This window comes from Saccostrea cucullata, unplaced genomic scaffold (assembly GCF_032062105.1).
Source record: "Saccostrea cucullata isolate Sc308-1 unplaced genomic scaffold, CSIRO_AGI_Scuc_v1 ctg3754, whole genome shotgun sequence".
Classification (NCBI taxonomy): Eukaryota; Metazoa; Mollusca; class Bivalvia; order Ostreida; family Ostreidae; genus Saccostrea; species Saccostrea cuccullata.
The window spans coordinates 32936-44273 of record NW_026941522.1 but is presented as its reverse complement, the minus strand read 5'-3'; the positions used below and the strand labels follow the sequence as shown (position 1 = coordinate 44273).

The 11338-nt window shown below is 29.9% G+C and overlaps 1 long non-coding RNA gene across 1 annotated transcript; it reads right to left on the bottom strand.

Annotated features, from left to right (window-relative positions):
- Positions 1-516: 516 nt before the first annotated feature.
- On the bottom strand, positions 517-1729 carry LOC134257986 (uncharacterized). The gene is made up of 3 exons (XR_009990046.1): positions 1718-1729; positions 737-772; positions 517-605 (listed from the first exon to the last, which is right to left on the bottom strand). It is a non-coding gene; the product is annotated as an uncharacterized LOC134257986 (long non-coding RNA).
- Between the last annotated feature and the right edge of the window lie 9609 nt (positions 1730-11338).

Below are 11338 nucleotides of genomic sequence, written 5' to 3'. Positions count from 1 at the left end.
ATTTAAACTGTTTGATACAAAACGAGTATTTTTCTGAATGTTACAAGCCAACGTTTTCTGGTGATAGATGTGACTCTTAAGTCTCTTGTTTAGCTTTATGATAGTTGCCATGTTTCTTCTATATTTAGATATTGGACATTTGATTTAAAGTAAGATTTTATTTATTTACTTTAACCTTTCCTTCGATTTTGTTTTTTAACTTAGACCTTTATGTAGAATCATTGCTGCGAACATGGAAGTATGAATACACTAGAGGCAAAAATTCTTTATTTAGTACGTCGTGTAACCTTTATGTTCTATTTAAGATTTTTTTGAAAATGTCCGAGAATAACTAGTATTAAATCAACGCACTGTACTTTATTATAGTTTGAACAAAATTGCTCAATCTTCTACCACATGAAGATAAAATACAATGAAAAGCCACATGGAATGCTAATCAAAATTTATTTAGGGATACTTTTATCAATAATACATACAAAGGTTACAAATTAATGCCAAAAAGAATTATCTCCTCGTTACGTGTACATGAAATTATGTTAGTCCACTGTTCATCAGTAGTGTTGGGGAAGCCACCTATCATTTGATGTTTCATCTCTAGTTTCCATCTAAATAAAAAAATATTCATACTACATATAAAGGTTCAAGAAGTTTCAAATACAAAGTCACACAATATAAAATGTAGTAACTATATAATTTATCTTAAGGTTAAATTTTCTGAGGATATCCTTATACTTACTCTTTTATGTTCTTCTTTGAGACCGTTTGCCAGATCCTAGGGAATACAAAAGTATAAAGAAAAGATAGATAAGGGGAAAAAGGTAACCAAAAAGATTACAAGCAGCTAATAAAGGAACCTTATGCTCTATGTTTGTTCAAATCCAAATAAGTGATTTTTGTTGTTTCATGAATTTTTTTCTTTTTTAAATATGTCAATAAGAAAACAGAAAAGTATGTAGTTTCATAGATGAAATTCAATAATTTATGTATTCGACATATACCGAATGAATTTGAACAATTTTGATTAATTAAAAACCAGTTAAAAATACATTGCTAGATAAAAATGAGAATAAAATGAACCCAATTCACAGAACTAAAAACAAATATGAGGCTGATCATTTTATACCTTGAAAAGTTTTGAAGAGTTGTCTGCCCTTATTGAAAAAAAGGAATCTCATGTTCACTTTTTTTTTCAAAATATCTATGGTAAATGTTTCATTTTAATTCAAATTTTGATAAAAAGAGAGTTAATGCATACATGCACCATGACGACTGCATGCAATTCAAGTTACATTTTTTTTCATTATCTTAATAAAACATGCTCTGCCCGTAGACCTCAATATCAAAATCAAAGTGCATTTAAATGAATAATAACTTGAATTTTGCTATTTCCTCTAATGGAGTATGTTTATTTTATGATAAATCTAAGTGTACCATGATTAATCGCTTCGGACCATTCATTTATAAGGTTCAAAATATGGTCATTATATATTGAATATATTAAACCAATTTTTATGAGGAATTGATTATTAAAGGTTCCAAATGTGATTGCTCTATTTAGCATAATAATTTAAGTTATATATACATGTAATGATAGATATATTATATCAATGGAATTATGAGGAATGATTGAGCTTCTTAAATGTTATAAAGTTTTGGATTTTAAATGTAGTAGTGCTGGTAAAAATCAAATGATGTTATAAGATCAATACTTTCTTACCCTTTCCTGTACGTACCTCGCGAGAACAACGACAATGACAGTGTCTGTTATGACAAACACAAACACAGCCTTTGGTCTCCCCCACTCGGACCAGACAATAAAGGGTCAACAGGAAAACCAAGAAAACCACGCTTCTCATCTATTTGAATATCAATTAAATACTATAATAAACACAATAAAGATTGCAAAATAAATTTTATATGTAGATTTAAAAAGAAATGTTTAGATAGAAAGTCCTAAGTACGTACCTTTTGAACTTCGTCTAAAATTCAATTTTTCAATAGCATACAGCTCCTTATTTATATTTTTTGTGCCCTAGTGACATCTGGGAAATAAATAGTATTCCTGACAAATATAACCTTGAAGCGTTTGAAATTAAAAGGTTAATTACATTAAAATGTAAATTTATACTTTAAAGGAATACAGGGTGAATGAAAACCGACTTTAGTTTTAGAACATTAACAATACTAAAACAGTCATTCATGTTTTCGCAACAGCTTCAGTGTAATATAATTTGTTTGCATCTATATTCTAAATTGAACGTGCAAAGGAATATTTTATAAGCTTTTTAAATTGTCCATTCAAATAAGGGTATTTTCTACCCCTCCGTTTATACCTAATAGATATGTACATACATATATTTTTGTACATCTTATCAAGATGGAAATTGACACTTCTTTCCTCTGTGTTACAGTTACTATGTTTATAACTTATAGAACTTTAGCACTTTAACAATTTGGACATAATGCCATTTAAAAACTGTGCATGTACTGGATTTTTGTTTGTTGTTTAACGACCATTACATCAAGTTTTTTTTATTTATACTAAGACATTAGGCCTACTAAACTACAGCTTAAGTCGGCGACATTTAGGTCTTTTACTCGGACTTAGCAAATGAAGGATTTCTTTATTCATACATTTATTGCTTGTTCCAATCTACCACAAAATCTCAGAACTGTGTCCCATTATAATAATAACTATTTTTGTAAGGCAGAATTATTTTTTTTAAGTTTTCAACTCAAATATATGAGTGTCCTTGTTTGTTTTGTTTTGTTTTTTTTGTCCCAGTAAGTGTTCCGTTTTTAAACCATCTATACATCCACATTGTTTTACCCGCATAGAATTAAAATATCGATTAAATATTCCATTACCCTATTAAAAACACTTGACAGAAAAAGATATATTTCTTTGATTAATTTTCATAATTGAAATGGAATGGACGAAATAGTTGGTCGATGAAATTTTAATCGGAGCTACAGCAACGTGATTTATTGAGTATTTTGTATTCACATAGTCACCTGAGCTTACAGATTAAGTGATAAATTGAAAACTCAAATTGCAGGTTACAATGAGGTCAATGACATGTAAATACCCGTACATAGTGAAAAAAAAACAACTGTCGGCGTTTTGTATCTTTTTGAAAATAGTCTACTCCGCGCGCAGGCTTGCCCCAAATTCTCCCGTTATTGTTGAATTTCAAACCATTTTACACCTACTGTCCTTTTCAGAAATTTGGGCAAGAATGCGCTCACTACATGTTTTTTTTTAATATCCAATTTTATAAGTTAGAAAATGTATTCTGGTATCAAAGAATACAAATAAGGACATTCTGGGCTTTTCAAAGAGATCATTTAATTCTTTTGAAGCGACAGAACAAATATTTTGGCATATTTGATGAAATATTTTTTCTATAACCCCTCTTCTTATAATAAAATTCTTGAATGAAAATAAAAAAATATTCAATTTAAAAACGTGATTAGATTCCATGCAAATAGATGTAGGATTAAACAAGGTCATGGCTGAGATGTTTAGAGAAATGATTTTTTTTTCTTTTTTGAAGCATTAACAGTACCGTTAAATTAATAGAACAAAAAAGTATCAGTCTCAAGGAGTAGAAGGCAAAAGACAAATATTATTGATTGGTTGATTAATTGTGTATTGTTTAACGTCCCTTCCGAGATTTTTTCTCTTCAAAAAACTATTGAGAATCAAAACAATTAAGTACTTCTAGTATTAGTCTTGTTCAAAGTTACAGGTTTGCTGAACTCTCTTTATTTTAGGAGACGGAACTGTAGTTGTATACCCTAGCATCAATTGATATACAGTCATGTATTTCTAGTTCTGTAGAACAAGGACATCTATTTTTCATTGCCAGCTCGATAATATAAGAAAGAAAAACAATCTATGTAACATACTGTAGGATGTCCATGTAAATTTACACGTATTGTCTTATTTAAATATAGAAGGATATGAAATCTGAGTTCATAATAAAAAATTCAAGTAATAGATTAAAACTATAAAATGAAAATTATTGTTCATTAAAAGGAATTTGGCAAAACTTTAACTAAAACAGTTCTGTAAAAAACATTTTCTCCTTATATTCTTTTACGCTACGAGTAACATCTGGTAAATTAACCAAAAAATAAGTGAGTCCTCGTGTTAAAATTGCCTTCTAATGATAAAAATAAAGTGTTAGTCATATAAAAGGGTAAATAAATACTTATCATACTTATCATATGATGGCTAAAAACTTTAATTGATAACGAAAAACAGAAAACAGTGTGATTAAAATGCCGTGTTTGTCCCCACAGCAATATGAAAGTGAAGGTGAAATGGCCCAAGCTGGTCGTAGTTAACGAGAGTTCTGTATGACTTTATTTAACTTAAACCCTTTATATTTAATGCCCGAAAAACCTACAAAGCATACCTAAATGCCTTTTAACAATTAGAAATTGCTAGATTTTCAACACACACAACAAAATCATCCTAGAATTTATCACGTAATATCAATGGAAACGGAACCGGAAGTGTCTTCCCCTCAATGTCAAACTGGAGAAATGGAGAATACTGTATATGGGGAAAATAACTCGCCGTGTTAATATTCGCTATATTCACGGTGTTAATAAATCCGTGAATTCAAGAAACACTGAATAAATTTTCAATATTTGGAAAATTGAAAATAAACTACGATAACATAGGCTTCTATACATGTTCGTGCGGTACATAATCATTTCAGTAATTACGAGCAATTACGCAATCTTATTAAAATACTGACAGGAGATGTTTTACAAAATACTCTATAAAGGAGTTCTTTTCAGGTAAGTTTAATTTTACACCCCGACCCTTTCAAAATCGTTTCTACGCCACTGCTATGACTGCAATTTTCGTGAACAAGAGATTTTATGAACATGAATAAATCAAATTGTATAAATAATGGTGGATTGAATTCATAAATATATACTGTTAATAAATTTGTGCATTTAAAGTGATTTAATCTCAAATAAAAAATGTAATAGGTTTTCTGTGCCGTTTTCCGTTCCTCGTTTTAGCAACACCCCTCCAGAACCTGTATCATTTTTCATTATTTTATCCATTTCAATACTAGTATGTAAATTGTGGGGAGGTGGATAGGGTTAAACGATTAGGTACTAGATACACTCATATATTTCATATCCTGACCGTGAAAATGAATTTATTAATCCTTTCTCGACTAACACGCCCCCTCCCCCAACTGTTTTCAGTGGATACATATAACATATTAAAAAAATCATTTATCTTCAAAATAAAACTCTGTCTGCAATGGTATTTATAATACCATTATGGTTATTCAGAATAATACCAAGTATTAATTTACAAAGCCTATACAATTTTATTAATAATGTTATGAAAATAATTTTGACAAAATTTGATCCCCCCCAATTTGAATGAATATGAATCTAGTCTTATATCATGTTTATAGATGTTAAATTCAAGCCGGTTTTAAATGTTTACCATTTTGTACTGCAAAATGGCATAAGTTTTGGCTGCAGTAACGACTCATGTTTTCTTTTTTTTTGGGGGGGGGGGGGGGTGTAGTACCCTCCCCCGAATAATTCTGCCAATATATATCGTGGAGGGTCCTTTATCGGTGGGGTACCTAAATCGGTGGCATCTCCTTTTGAGCTGATGATTTTTTAATGGGAGATGTGACTTTATCAATATATGAATGTTACGTAACACAGTAGTTTAAAGTGTGTAATGTAAAATTAAAAATATTCCTAGGAATGACGGTGTTTGGTTAACTCAAAAACACACTAAATTTATGAAACGTAAACAATATACATGTAAGTTGTAATTACCAATTATTTTTGAATTTGTTGAAAGTATGCAATCAAATACTTGTATGTATTCTTATATTTTCTCAACTGATGACAAAACAAGTTGCTAAGACACTAAGAAAACAACATATGTTTATATTGAAAATATATAATTTTAGTTAGTCAGTCCTCCATGATTTTTCCCCTCGCTTATTTCATTATGACATGTTTCATATGTGTTTTTCTTTTTTCTCTTCCTTTTCATATTCTGATTATGTATATCATATACTTGTACCTCTGACCTGAATTTATATGTTGCAAGTATTCTTCATTGTCCTCATGTACCTGAAATGGTTTGAGTGAATAAAATGATCTTGAACTTGAGCAGGGCCATGTGCCTTAAACAAAATATCAATTACATATATCTTATAAAAATATCTGTTATTATTTGATTTAATTTTCTATTCAATCATACTTGTTAGGAAAAATTTTGTAACTGTTAATTACCACAAAATTATCACAAAATACATGCAGATACCTCGAGGACAGAATATTATAGAAAACATAGCTACTACATGTATTTGCTTGTTCCCCAAATAAAAAAAAAAAAACATCTGATGACCTTTCACTTTTTTCTTTCTTACATTCAAATATCTTAAAATAAGTTTTCCCTCTTTCATAGTGCAATAATGCTCCACAACAACTCCCTAAGTGAAGAAAAAAATGATCATACATGATTTTCTTCTTTTCATATTGACATACCTGTCACTTTTTACCCAATAATACTAAAGAGTTCCAACAAGGGGAGATAACAATTTAACTCCAGCAAATTGGTAACAAGGGCCTATAATAAGCAAAAGAAAGTTAAATGCAGTATCCAAATCAGTTATTCCTATTCTAAAAAAGATATTAGATTAATAATCTTCTCGTTTTCATTTAAATATCATAGAAATAATACATAAATATGGTAATAGAATGTTATTTAAAAGATGTGAAATTGTAGCAAAGTATGGTATTTCAAAGTTAATTTACAACATGGAGATATTACATGTATTTCCCAAGCTTAATATTTTAAACCAAAGTAGACCATAGATCATTCTTAAAGTAACAATAAATCTAATTTAATTTCAACCTTGGTCTTGAGAGAAACGAGCATCTTAAGTGCCTAAAAAATCATACTCATTGATTTAGGATCTATAAATACATGTATAAAAAATATAATATTCATTTGAATTACGTTTTTCTTCATTAATTGTGTAAATTGGACCATGACATTGAAAATAAAACAAAAACTGAAAATAAACTGGTGACAAAAAATGTTTCAATCAAAAGATCACACATAATCATTCAAAAGGTAAAGCGAAGGAAAAAAGATATTGAAATACATTTTGTCGTAAGAAATATACCTTTTCTGAATGTCCAGTCAGTTACATAATTACATAATATAATTGATAAGATTAATGTTTACACCTATACAAACTAAAAATTTCTCAATGTCCAATTTTTCAGTACAAGGTCATTCAAGTTAAATCAGGAGGAAAAAGAAGCAACCACAAATTAGAACAAATGAAACAAACCTTCACAACCCTCATATATAATATCAACCCCCGCATCAAAATTATTTTGTCATTAAAAAAATGTATTGAAGTCTAAGTTTCCATGCTTAAGAAAAGCCAGCCACATGATATTTTAAATAAAATGTTTGAATGTCTTTTTTTTTTATTTCTTACAGTGAATACGTCTTTTTTTGAAGACAGAGCAATGTTTTGGCAAAAATGAATTCAAAGTGACAACCTTGTCTGGATGTCCAATCACTAACAGATGAGGTATGGTTGCATATGTAACAATCGAAATCTGGTCTGCTCTGTCCATCAGAATAACACGTTTCATTAATCAAACAGGATCCTATAAAAAAAAAAACATTCTTATAAATAAATAGAACAGAATTGTATATGAAAAAAGGTATACTTGACAATTACAATCAATATACCGGTACCTGTTTTCAGTGTCCAGTAAGTATCATTGTCATTGTAATCACACATCAAACAGTCAAAACCTGGTTTATTTTGACCATTAGAAAAACAGGTCTCATTTATGAAGCAGGATCCTTTTGACTTTTTTGACTTGATCAATTTTTTTAGATTTGTCATTAAATTTTGATTTTCGACAAATATGCAAATTAAATGAGCTGTTACCAAAAATAGATGCAGGGTTCGACATTTTTGTGTGGATATTCTGACTTCTATCTATATGTAGAAAATTTTAAGCAACTAAAAACTAACAAATTGCAACCTTCCCTTTGGACGAGTTTTAAATTTTGCATGGATTTCTCGCGGACTGGCTCTTAAACGGAATATTATTTATTAGTTTCAAATAGTCGATTAATACCAATGTATACCCTTTTTTAGTGCGATTATTCATCAACTATCAAAATAATGTATGTTATTAATTATGCCGTGTTTTTATGAACAGGTTAAGTATATTTTACATCGAGATGCCTCATAAAATCGTACTTTCGCAAGGGCATAGAGTGAATAGATCTTAACCATTTTTTTTAAAATATAAATAAAGGATATTTTTCTTAACTTGAAAAGTGATGCTGCTTTCTTTAAATCGAGGGCGTGATTTTAAAAGTACACAAAATATTTGGCAAAAGTCAAACATAATTCGACATTGGCTTATTTACCTAAAAATGTAAGTTAGTATTAAAACGCGAATTCCATTCAAAGCAGCAGCACTTTTCAGAAACTACAAAGTATACAGAAACAATTAATAGCTTGAATTTTTAATTTTAACTAGGGTATCTCCTTGCGATATTGAAATTTGTTAATTACCTACATTCAGTACACGAACTAGGCATCCATCGCGTGACTGTCCATCGATGGGACCAAACTTCATACAGTACAGAGTTAGTTATACTACGCTATTTCCATAAGTATTTAAATTCTGTGATAATAAAACAGCTCAATTAAAATAAATTCAGTTAAAAAAAATCCCCCTTTTTTGCACGTCTATTTTCCATTGATTTCTCAAAGTAGGCCTTAACAGTGCTGCGTTGAAATATATGCATTTAGAAGCAGAAATTCAAACTTTGTAACTCTTTTTTAGTACAGGGATATCATATAGATGCTGACTGGATACCCATAATCATTCGACGTATAATACATACGGACCCGGATATACTGTAATTATGTATAGGATTGTCTGCACGAACATGTGCCCTGTTCCATATATAGAGGACTTTTTATTTTTTCAATCCTTTATCTTTGGAATAGAATTTCTTATATAAGACAACCTATTATTATCAAATTTTAAATAAGATCTATTTTTAAAGATTGCAAAAATTGTTTAGATGAAATATATGAAGATGACAAGCATTATTCAAGCTCAAAGGTTTATGAAACAATACAAAATAGAAGCAGCAAACACGGACCTCAAAATCGTCAGTCAGCATTTGACACAATGATAAATTGTATTTGTTGACAAGGTCATTGATTCGACCATAGAACTAACGAAATGATGATTTTAAAGGAGACTAATGATATCTTTCTTTCTTTAACTTTTTTGTTATTTATATACCTCGATTTTAGAAATTGTACATACGTAGCATCTATATTGCTCTATAACTAAGAAAAGTGGTTGATTGGAAAGTTAAAGTAATTACGATTATCATACAGCTCGGTTGATTACCATTAAGGCCTTTTTCATGTAATATATCTAAATTTGAAACATATGTGAATACAAAAATAAATCCCGGAACAGTTCATGATCAGAGGATACAGTGAAACCTGTCTAATCCGACATGCACTGGGAGACAAATTTTGTGTCGGAATAGACAGGGTGTCGGATTGCACAGTTTAAAAACAAGGGAAATACTAAAATGGGAAAGAAATTTAACGTCGAAATTCACTGTTTGTCAGATTTTTCAGGTGTCGGATTAAACAGTTTTCATTGTATAAATAAAATGACCCACAATGAAATGAAAAATATCAGTCAACAATTGATTAATTGATAAAGAAGTCGGTTCACTTTATGCATAAAATGGCCCTGTAGATATACCAATTAATTGATCAACACTTGATTTTCTATTTGAAGCATTAAAATAAAATAGAGACTTGGTGCTTTCATATCCTATTTAAAAAAAATCTTCTAAAAGTTCAGGTCTTGGAGAACTGGCTTTATGAAATTGCAATGTTCTTGAATTTTTAGGTAAACAGGTATAATTGAGTACTTTCAGTGAAGAAAAATTATATGAGCGCACTCTCTGATCTAAAAAATAAAACATGTCCAATAATCCTCAGAAACAGTTCTATCATTTACTATTTGCATATTTTAGATCAGAGGTTGCGCTATATATTAAATATCAAAAAATAGCGTAAAAAATTGGCCGTTTTAGTAGACTTTTTCAGAATATGAGGAAATTGACGCAATTCGTGACGTCATAATGCATTGACTAGCCAGAAAATGATGTCATTTTTGATAGATATGCAGTCAGTAAAGATCTAAGTGATATTTAATGCAATGTGAAGTAAAACTATGCAGTTTCAGTTTTTCAGAAATTCACAGGGCCAAATAAGGCAAAAGTGAACCTTGTTCTTTTATATGCTGATAGACCATAGAACGTAGAACGTACGAAATGATGACTTTAAACGAGACTGCTGTTATTCTTTCCTCAACTTGCTTGTCAATAACTTACCTGGTGTTAGAAATTGTTCATGCGCAGAGCATGTTCGTATGAATCAAATCAAGTGAATGATATGAACTCCGTATGGAACTGATGAATGTATATTGCTGCATAAGTTAGGGAAGTTGAATATTGAAAAGCCAACACGTTTATCATAAGTTTAGTAGTTAGAAAACAATTATTATCTTTTTCAAGTTAAATATGTACAACGTAAATATGAAACAATGTGTTGCTCGTTGTCTTAATATCATCTATTGAACAGAAAACTGGTACACGTAGAATATGAAAAATAGTTTGATTCGATTAACGAGTGAATAAAAATAGAAAAAAAATTCATCTTATCTTATTAATTATACATGACAAAAACATATATATAATGTATATCGATTTTACTTAAATATACTCTTAGAGCAAAGAGAGAAATATGAGTGCAAGCGACTAACAGCTAGCGTTGTATCAGTCTCTCATTCATCCGCTGTCAAGTCTTCAAGCTGTGTTTAAACAAATAAGTATCAGGAAGAAATACAAAGCCAGTATACAATTCAGTAAACGAATTATGAACATATGATATAATTACCTAGTAAGTGTCATCAGGTTGAGGAAATCTTTTTGCAAATTGCTCCTGCTGTAATGAAGAAGAAAAATATGCTTTTTATTTGATGCATTTAAAATAGTTTTACTCCGACAAAAAAATAAATATGATTAAAACATTTCTGTGACGTCATCTTTTGTTAAACCTGGTTCAATAAATTTGTTATTGTCCTGCACCCCGTCCAATAAGTTACCTGTAGGTGTCCAATAAGTTTCAACTTATTGGACAGGTACAGGTAACGTTAAAATGAGAACAGAGAGCGAGGCAAA